This window comes from Gavialis gangeticus, unplaced genomic scaffold, assembly GCF_001723915.1.
Source record: "Gavialis gangeticus isolate Ggan-Ray unplaced genomic scaffold, GavGan_comp1, whole genome shotgun sequence".
Classification (NCBI taxonomy): domain Eukaryota; kingdom Metazoa; phylum Chordata; order Crocodylia; family Gavialidae; genus Gavialis; species Gavialis gangeticus.
The window spans coordinates 2039813-2049409 of NW_017729032.1; the positions used below are offsets into that span (position 1 = coordinate 2039813).

The 9597-nt window shown below is 43.9% G+C and overlaps 1 protein-coding gene and 1 long non-coding RNA gene across 2 annotated transcripts in view; one reads left to right on the plus strand and one right to left on the minus strand.

Annotated features, from left to right (window-relative positions):
* Positions 1-9597, plus strand: part of UVRAG (UV radiation resistance associated) — a 210880-nt gene that overhangs the window by 6889 nt on the left and 194394 nt on the right. The gene's annotated exons all lie outside the window — the stretch shown is intronic.
* LOC109302980 lies at positions 2571-4397 on the minus strand. Its single transcript, XR_002098976.1, has 3 exons — positions 4321-4397; positions 3604-3607; positions 2571-2582 (listed from the first exon to the last, which is right to left on the minus strand). It is a non-coding gene; the product is annotated as an uncharacterized LOC109302980 (long non-coding RNA).

The following is a 9597-nucleotide window of genomic DNA, read 5'->3' on the forward strand; positions in this document are numbered from 1 at the left end:
ACTGGACACAGTACTCCAGCTGTGGCCTCACCAAGGCCAAGTACAATGGGAGAATGGCATCCTGGGATTTGCTTGAGAAGCATCTATGGATGCAGGCCAGCATTTTGCTTGCTTTACTAGCTGCAGCGTCACACTGAAGGCTCACGTACATCTTGTGGTCAATCATGACTCCCAAGTCTCTTTCATCTGTAATGCTAACCAGAGTAGCACTGCCAAGCCTATAAGCATGGTGCAGGTTTTTCCTCCCAAGGTGGAGAACCTTGCATTTTTTTGGTGTTGAACACCATCAGGTTTTCGTCTGCTCATTTCGTAAGCCTGTCAAGAACTGCCTGGATCACCCCCCTGTCCTTGGATGTGGATGCTTTACCCCAGAGTTTGGTGTCATCGGCGAACTTGGCCAGTCCGCTTCTGACACCGTGGTTTACATCATCAATGAAGATGTTAAAAAGTAAGGGCCCTAGGACAGAGCCCTGAGGGACCCCACTGGTCACAGGGCACCACGACGATTGACTTCTGTAAACCACCACCCTCTGGGTCCTGCTGCAGAGCTAATTCCCCAGCCAGCGGATCGTGGTGAGGTCGAGGCTGAAGTTATCCAGTTTAGCCAAGAGGTGATCGTGGGATACCAGATCGAAGGTTTTTTTTGAAGTCAGGATATATGACACCAATCTCTTCCCCCTTGTCCAGGTGATAGGTCACCTGGTCATAAAAGGAAATGGGATTGGTCAAGCAAGACCTACCCGCAACAAACCTGTGCTGGCTATCCTTCAGGATATTGCTTTCAGCTAGCCTGTATAGGATGGCCTCTCTGATAATCTTTTCCAGGACCTTCCCCAGGATAGAGGTCAGGCTGATGGGTCTGTAGCTTGCTGGATCCACTTTTCCCTCTTTTTGAATAGAGGCACCACATTGGCCTTCTTCCAGTCCAATCCAGATGTTTGAGGAAACTGGCTCAAGGCACAAGGAAGTTATAGTTTGTGTGTGTACAATTTCTTATTTTGTTGGTAACTAAAAATTAGATTGATAAAATCTCTGGGAGCCTTTCTTCATCAGCCATGTGCTTGCTTTGTGCCATAACTGTATTGTAACATTTTATTTATGCATTGATAATACCAGACGTATGAGTGCTTCCCTTTCATAACATAATGAAAACTGATTGAAAACATGTGGGTCTTTACTGAGGTTGAACTTGACCAGCAGTTGATTCCTGGGATCACAATAGAATGGTCCACCTGCCCTTCCAATGTCTTTCAGATGAGTATCTCAGTGCTTTATAGACCTTATGAAAGTTTTTCAACCTATCTGATAGAAAGTATCAGAGGTCAGTTATGGAGAAGTTTGAGGCTTTCTTAAGGTTTTACAGCATGTTTAATAGCAGATTCGGGGCTTGCACTAATGGATCTTGTCTTGGTTACTTTTTCTAGCCACTGGCCTACTTGTCCTGTATTTCTTCTTGGACTTCCTGCTTGTAAGCCACTACATGGGCAAAACAAAAGGAATAAAGGGGGCAGTAATTAGGACCAGTTCTCTGAACTTTGTTCCACAACTAAGGGAAGGTCAGCCTACTCTAGTTGCGTCTAAGATTTGCTCTCCAAACCTTCTCTGTCAATGGCTGTCTGCCAATGCTGTTTAAATGACTTGAAGCAGTGTTTTAGTATGTGCGCTGTTCAAGCTTGCAGATTTCAAATATCTGTTGATTTTTCTCCTGGTAAACTTTATCTTGCGTACAGAAAGTGGCAAACTGTTTTTGGCTCATCTTTTTAGTTTCTTTCTCTTCTTATATAAGTACCTTTTGATATTTCTAAAAATTGTTCTTAATTTCTCATCCCCAGTTCGCGTAGGGAATACAATGCTGTACATAATCTGAGTCTTTGAATATTGTGTATAATATACTCGTATGGGTTTCTGCTCATAGAGCTATGAACATTGGCTTGGAAAGCCCCTTCAGGTCCTGTCTTGTGCTTTTGCAGGTGATTGCGTCTCCAGAAGGATCCATGGGGACATCCCTTGTGGCCCGTCGTGGCAGGGCAAGAAATGATTTGCTGTTGGTTGCAGAGATCAGTGCTCAGATTGTGCTGTGCTAAAGAGACATTTGGAAGTGAGGAACTTTACAAGAATAGCCTGGTGGGCAGCTGTTCATGTACAACAGAGAAAAGGTGGCATTAAACAAAGGCCAGAGAAGGGAACAAGTGATGCAGTAGCTCATTTTTACGGTGAAGAGGTAGCAATCCAATATAGTTCTTGAAATCTGTGTTAAATTCTCCATTGTAATTAGGGATTACATTATCTGTGCTGAAGACCAAGGTAGTGGTCTTGTGAGGTCCATTAGTGTCAAAACTTGCGTCCCGTTCCTTCACAAATGCTGGTTTGACCCAATGAAGGGCTCTTCCAGGTTCTAGATATACCCAAGTACCTGCTTCATCTGTTATTGTCACTTGGGTCCTCCTTTAAGCAGGAGCTACTTTTCTTCCCTTTTCAGGTTCCCTCTGTATCCGACTTAATATCAACTGATGCTTGTAGAACGTCTGCTTAGGCAAATCTTTCAGTATGTTAATTGGGTGGATCCTTCTTGCTGGCTTGCCCTCAATTAATTGCCTATGAATTAATAGAAATGCTTCCCCTTGCAGCAACTTTACAGAAAGATGTGAGTTAAAAGAAATAGCAGTGACAGCAACAGAGATCTGTGCAGCTACTCTTGTTCTGACATGCTTTAGTTGAGACTGCGTTCAAAGGTGAACTTTGTTCAGTTTTCAAAAACTATTAATATATTCTTTAAATGTAAAGACATCTTGCTTTCTTCAAAAATGAGAGAAAAATGCATTCTGCTGTTGAATAGGCAGGTTAACTGCTTGTTGACTGAAAGCTGCAATTTGTATTTTTTTAAAAGGCTTTTAAGAGTACTTGACTCATGCTTGTGAAAATAATATTCTTTCTCCTCTTTTTTGTTTGCAGTTCACATGCTACGTTGTATTAACTTGTTTTCATGCTAAATTCCTGAGGGTACAAGAGTACAAAGCTCAGATGTAAGTGCAAACCTGATGCACTTGCAGAAAAATGTTTTAAAAAAATAAATAAAAAGGCACAGAAGCTTAAGAGCCTGACTCAAGATGCTGAAGGATTAGTTAATTCAGCTTAATTTTTTTTATTTTATTTTATTTTTTTGCAGGCCTTTGAAGACTCAAGTCAGGAACCACAAAGTTAAGCCTGTACTGTAGCACATGGTTGTTAAAGATATCACCCATAGAGACCTATGCTCTGGCCCAGAAATCTTGGATGGGTCCTGCATGCTGCGTGTGCTGGCTCTGGTCCCATGCACTGCGTGTGGAGTGCATGGCTGGCATGGGTAGTGTTGTATGTGGTGTCTGTGCAGGGCTGGTCTGGTGTGGGCTCTGAGTGTAGCATATGACCTGTGCCGGTCCTACGTGTTACATAAGCTCCAGACTAGCGTGATGCATGCACTTAGTATGTGAGGCTGGACCCGGTGCACACGCTGCATGTAGTCTGATCCAGGGCACGAGCTGCATGCAGTGCCTCGCTGGACCGGCCCTGCGCACTGGCTCCAGGGATCATATGAAGTGGCCTTATGTACCAGAGCCAGTGCACAGGCCTGCTCTGGTGAGGCGCCACATGTAGCATGCTCCCTGTGCTTTTTCTGTGAGTAAGCCCCTGACTGGTGCCAGAGCATGCCTCGTAGCGCACAAAGCTGGTCTGGGGTACATGCTGCATGATTGGCCCTTTCTTTTAAAGGATTTATAAAGAATCTCTTGTGAAAAATATCTGCTGAGGGTAGTATTTTCAGAATTTTCAAGTGAAAACAAAGCTGAGACTTCTCAAAAAGCGGGGGTGGGCAGCACAGGAAGTTTTAAAAATAGATAAATAGGCAGGCAGGCAAAGTGTTGAGGTGTTGCCACGCGGAGAGAAGGAACTGAGAGGGCAGCCAGGGTTGAGTAAGTTCAGTTCTATAGGTCTGCACCATAGTACGTGGGTGCGCAACCCATAGCACACATGCCACAAGTGGCATGGGCAGTCTTTGTCATGCAGATTGCATAAGGGCAGGGAGCAGAAAGAGCGGCAGCTTGGATACAGAAGGGGTATTGGACACTTGGAGAGAATGTAGTGCCTGCCAAGAAGGTTGGCCCTCCACTGTCATAGCAAATGTGATTGCTTCTTAAGCCATCAGGGAATTTTAAGAATCCCAAATGGTGAGTTAGGATATAATAACTGGTATGGCAGAGTTCAAAGAAGAGTCCAGATAAGGGCTCTTCAAATTATTTCACCCAGTATAGGCCTTGCCTATATAGAAAGACTTATTGCTGTCACGATAAGTTTTCCCTTCTATCATACCATTCCCTCACTAGATCTCAAGTCAATGGAGAGGTTATCCTCATAAACATATCCCTCAATACTACTGGGATTGTCTGCTCAAAATGTTTCTCTACTGTTTCTACTGCTCCTCTGTCTTTGCATTTATCTCCAGACTACTTCTTTGCCCAGATCTGTTTCACCATAACAATCCTCTATTCATTTAACTTCTTTGCACTTTTAGAGAGAGGTAAGGGCATGACTGTATATGCAAACTTGCAGAGAGACAAGAGGGCTGATGAATAGGTAATCAGCTCTGCTCTCTCTCATCTGCATATACTGCTGTTAACAAGAATGTTATTTCTGGAGACACAAGTCCACCATTTGAGAACTGAAACTAAGCATCGCAGAGATGCTTAGTGGGATCTTCTAGACTGAGCCCTGAGTCCCATGGTTTTCTTTAATCTTTACTAATCTATAGAGGAGCCTCTGGGAAGTGACCTATTTATAAAACTTTTCTAAAAAAGGTTACATGAATATATTGTCTCAAATAGTATATCATTAGAAGTCTATAATCCTTATTCCACGATGATATCTTTGAGCTTTAACACATCTTAAATTTTTAAAACTATCTTTATATAGGTTTGTTTGTTTTGTTTTTAAAGCATCATCATCATAAAATTTACGATTTAAATAAAAAAAAAATGTGATTTTTTTTTTTTTTTTTTTTAACCCCCCCCCCCCAGTTTTTGTTTTAAAACAAAAAAAACCCCAACACTGATTTTTTTTTTTTTTTTATCCACCCTGGCTGTGTGCTGTGAAGAGGCACATTGGGGCCCCAAATCTAATTGGGGTCTGTGGTTGTAACTGCTAGTTAATAGCTTCAGAGGCCGACCAATACCCGTTGATGATCAATCATTGCACAAGCTGTCGCTAGGTCTGACAAGACATCATCTAGCCGACCCTAATCCAGAACTTGCAAAGGGACCGAGATCTCTGCGTGGAGCTGTTGAGGTATTGTGGAGGCTCACTGTTAACCATCGGCCAAGTCTCACCTATCATCGGGCCCCTTCAATGATTTGAGCTTCTCAGCTCGTACCTTGGAGGGATGGAGGTATTCAAGCTGTCAAGGGTTTGTCAGAGTTAGCTCCCCAGAGGAGGAGGTAGAAATGTGGTGTTTGGCAGTATTTTAGCAATACATTGGGTATATTTATGAGTGTACTGTTCTAGATTATCAAATCCTGAATGAAAAATAACTAGATGAGAGAGAATCCTGCCATTCGTTGCGTCACCCTGGGCAAACTGCTTTGTCCCTGGGCTCAGCCGCTCGTCATTTGGTCCTTGAACTTGAGGAAAATCAAGTACTTTATTAGTATAATTTTATATAGAGAGAGAAAATTAAGAATTAAAAATCTGACTTTGAAGGAATATTATTAGTCCTGTGCATTTGGAAGTGTAGTAAAATTTCTAGTAGTCTGGTTTGGTCCTTTTTTCTTTTTCTTTTTAATTCAGTCGGCTTATGATCACTTTCATAAATGATTTTGCCACAGAATCTGTTGGCATGGCTTATTTATCTGGTTATGATAATTTAAAAATATTTCATGATTAAATTCTGTACAGCTCTTTGGGGCCCCTGACGTCCACAGTTTTGTTTTTCTTGCCTGTTTTTATTAAGTAACCTAATAAAACAATCCTGACTTGTGTGTTTGAGTGGTGTGGCTACTTGTTATGGGAGAAATAGGTAACACTCTTGCTTCATATAGATCGCCAACGAAATTTAATATGGGAATCATTTCCATTTGGTCCCAGGTTAGGGTAGAGTCGAGTCAAATGATATAATGCAGGGCTGGGCAGAATATGGCCTGCGGGCTGCATTTGGCCCATTTGAGGGACTTTGTCTGGCTTGTGGGGGGTCTCGCTTGGCACTGTGGGTCCTTGGTGTGGGAGCCTGGGACAGCCTGGAGGAGGCGCTGGTGGTGGTGGGGGCCCCAGCTGAGCTGCCACTGCTGAAGCTGCTGCCTGCCCCTGCCAGCTCCCTGCCCACCCACAGCCCCATCCCACACAGGGAGGTTTGGTGAGCTGTTGCTTAGGGGGAAAAGAGCAGTGTGCTGACTTGGCTCATGACAGCGAACTCCCTTTGTGGCCCACAGGCCTAAATAATTGCCCACCCCTGATCTAAAGACTATGTCAAGCTGTTAATCCCTTTGCTCAGATGGTTCCCTGGATAGTGCAGTGGACTGGGACAGGACATGGCAATGTTTGTTTTGGTGGTGACCCAGCTCAAGTCCAAGCGGGGGCTAGTGCTAGGACCCGGCTGCCGTCTTTCTGCTGCCTGGCTGTGTCATGGCTCAGTCAAAGCCTCCCTTGCTGCCAAAGCTGCCCTACTGCATGCTGAATCTAGTGGCTCTGCAGGCAGTAGGTTGCTGACTCCTGAATTAGGACAAATGTCCTGGCCTGAATAACTTATCCAAGCATTATGTTGGTCATGAAAGCATGGAGGAAAGCTACTAAATTCAAATATGTGTATATGCTTTTTAATGTGGAAAAGAGAATACCAAAGCCCCCCAAATCTCTGCTGAACTAAGTGAATAACTAGTAATAAAAGAACTGTATTAAGATGACTCATGCTTTCTCCTAGCTTCCCTCCCTGCCATGGTGCTGACCTCAATCAATCAGTTGACAATGGAGCTGTTGGCTTTAACAGATGGTTCCTGTTTCTCATTTCATGTTAAACTACCTGGTTGTGAACACAGCTGGCCTCAGCTAGATCATGCGACCGGTCCTCTTCCCCCAAGCCTTCATCACTCATTGTTAACGCATGATATCCTTCATTAGATCATGAGCTTCCTGAAACAAGCACTTTCCTTCTCTGTATGGTGCCGGGGTTATTAGCACCCCAGCTTTGATGGAGGCTTATAGACTCTATGGCAGAAACTAGCAAAAGAATAGACCAGTGATTCTGTCAGGTTGCTGCAGCACCCTGGGGAGGCTTGAGATCCTTTTAGGGGTGATACAGGGTGACACTGTGCTATTGTTGTTAGGTGGGCAAACATGATTCACAAGACACATCCAGAGATTCAGATAGGGATCTATAGTGTTAAATTATTCTGATCCGCTACGGGCTTTCTGAGCTCTTTGTGACTGAAGAATTGCGCTGTTCTTTTTCTGTAGTCAAAAAAAAAAAAAGAGGGAAAGTGAAGATTGTGCATTTCCTTTGGGGTGCCATGAGGCGGAAAAGGTTGGGAAGCCCTGGAAAAAAAGCTAGTTAGTAAAAAAAAAAAAAAAGAGTGAAAGTGAAGATTGTGCATTTCCTTTGGGATGCCATGAGTCGGAAAAGGTTGCGAAGCACTGGAATAAATGCTAGTTAGTAAAAAAAAAAAAAAAAAAAAAAAAAATCTAGGGGGAATCAGATTTTTTTTAATAGTAGGGCTTTAAATTTGTATATCTTCATGTTCCTGGAATCCTCTTTACTATTAGCAATGTTGGCTTTATTTGCCAATGACTTCATATTGGGGGAAATAGTTATTCAGCTAAATGTGGCAAGAATGATGACTTTGGAAAACAAGTAATGAAGAATCTGAAGGCAAGAAAAAGGTTAGGATTGGTTGCTCCTCTTTTTTTATAATTGTCTCGAAACGCTCATTTTGTTTGACTCTCAGCTTCCAGGGTGTTTTTCAGGGTGTCCCATCGTCTCCCACCCCGCCCTGTTTTTTTTTTTTTTTTTTTTTGCAGTGTCACTTGGGAGTCTGAAATGTGCACCCTGGCTGGCATTTTCTTGCTCAGTAAGGGTGAAACCAGGTGCGTTGTTGCTTGTACAGAGTTCAGAATTGCATTTAGTTTAAGAAGGTTTAGGAAATTATATTAACAGTTCATGAAACTTGCAAAAGGTCTGAGTGTTCCCCTAGATGTGGCAGAGACTAAACCCACCGATTTCTCTTTGGAGGGTCCTTGAGCTCTGGGTAAGACGTTCTGAAACCTGGTAGAGCTGATGGACTGCTGCATGGTCCCTGTTGTATGGTCCTATCTGCCAAGGTCAGCAATCTCATCAGAAGGGAACACCTGGATAGTTTGAATGCTTAGTGGGGCAGTGATAAAATCAGAGTAACTTAAGCATGTGGCAGCTCCCAGGCGGATATAATGTCAGCTGCACAAGAGCTAACAAGCCAGACGCTTTGCTTTCAGGGTCAAAGCCATTTTTTTGCATAAAGCCAAAAACTACTTATTCATGCTGCTTAGTGTCTCCCTGTAATATCTGGAAGGTTGGTCTTGCTGACAGTTGGGGAAACCAGCTATTAGTCATCACTGTCTTTTCTGTTGGGTGTCAGGTGTATTGATGTTGGTTGTATCTGTGTGCGCTCAAGGACTTACAAAATATTTGCATTGCAGCAGCTTTGAAATCTAATTCTGCTTTTCCAGTTGGGAAGTGGGGGAGCTGTACTCTGGAGGAATTGTAATGGTCTTTTAGGGAGGGATCTCTAATCAGTGCTTCAGAAGCCGCCTTTGTCCCTGTAGTACGCCAAAGACTTGGACTGGACCTCTGGTATGCAAGCTTGTGTTGCTATATATTGTGTAAAAACTGCTGAAGTAACAGTTGCTATGGGGTGAAGTGAATAACTCCTTTGACTTGATATTATGGTGGCTTATGCCTTGTCACAGTTTATTGCTTGAAATTTTGATGCATGTCGGGGATCAACGAGAGCCACTTCCACGTAGTGATCCCTGGTAACGTCTCTGGCCAGAGGCATCCTGAATTGACAAAAACACCAAAGCGCGCAGAGATAAAGATACGGACGCTGTTTTTTTGTTATCCGAAAGAAGATGCACACCTAGCTTGTAAATTTATCAGAAGCTCGTAAGTGACTAGCGTAGTCTTGTTGCTGTAGTAGTCCCTTGTAATTAGGGGCCTACACAACTCAAGGAGGCAGCTGGCCAAATTCACGGGCAGGTCCCAGGGCCAGGTGCCACTTTTGCAGGCTCAATGTGGTGGGGGCCTGCCTTGTTGCCCCCATACCTCTGGCTGAGGGGCCCTGGTGACCCTGCCCCTAGCTGCCGGTTGGTGGAGGAAGACAGGGCCCTACAACAGACAGCCCTCTCAGCCAGTCGGCAGAGAGGGGCCAGGGGCAACAGGCAGGGTGCAGGCAGCTTCCTCCCTGCCCTCCCCCCACTGGCAGGCTGCAGTGCCATGAAGACTCCTAGCTCCTGGGGAGATGGCATTTTATTTTCAGTAAGCTTTTGTGTAGTGAGCCCACTGCTTTTCGCAGGGATCCCCTGAATTTTTGGTTTCCGCAAAAATCA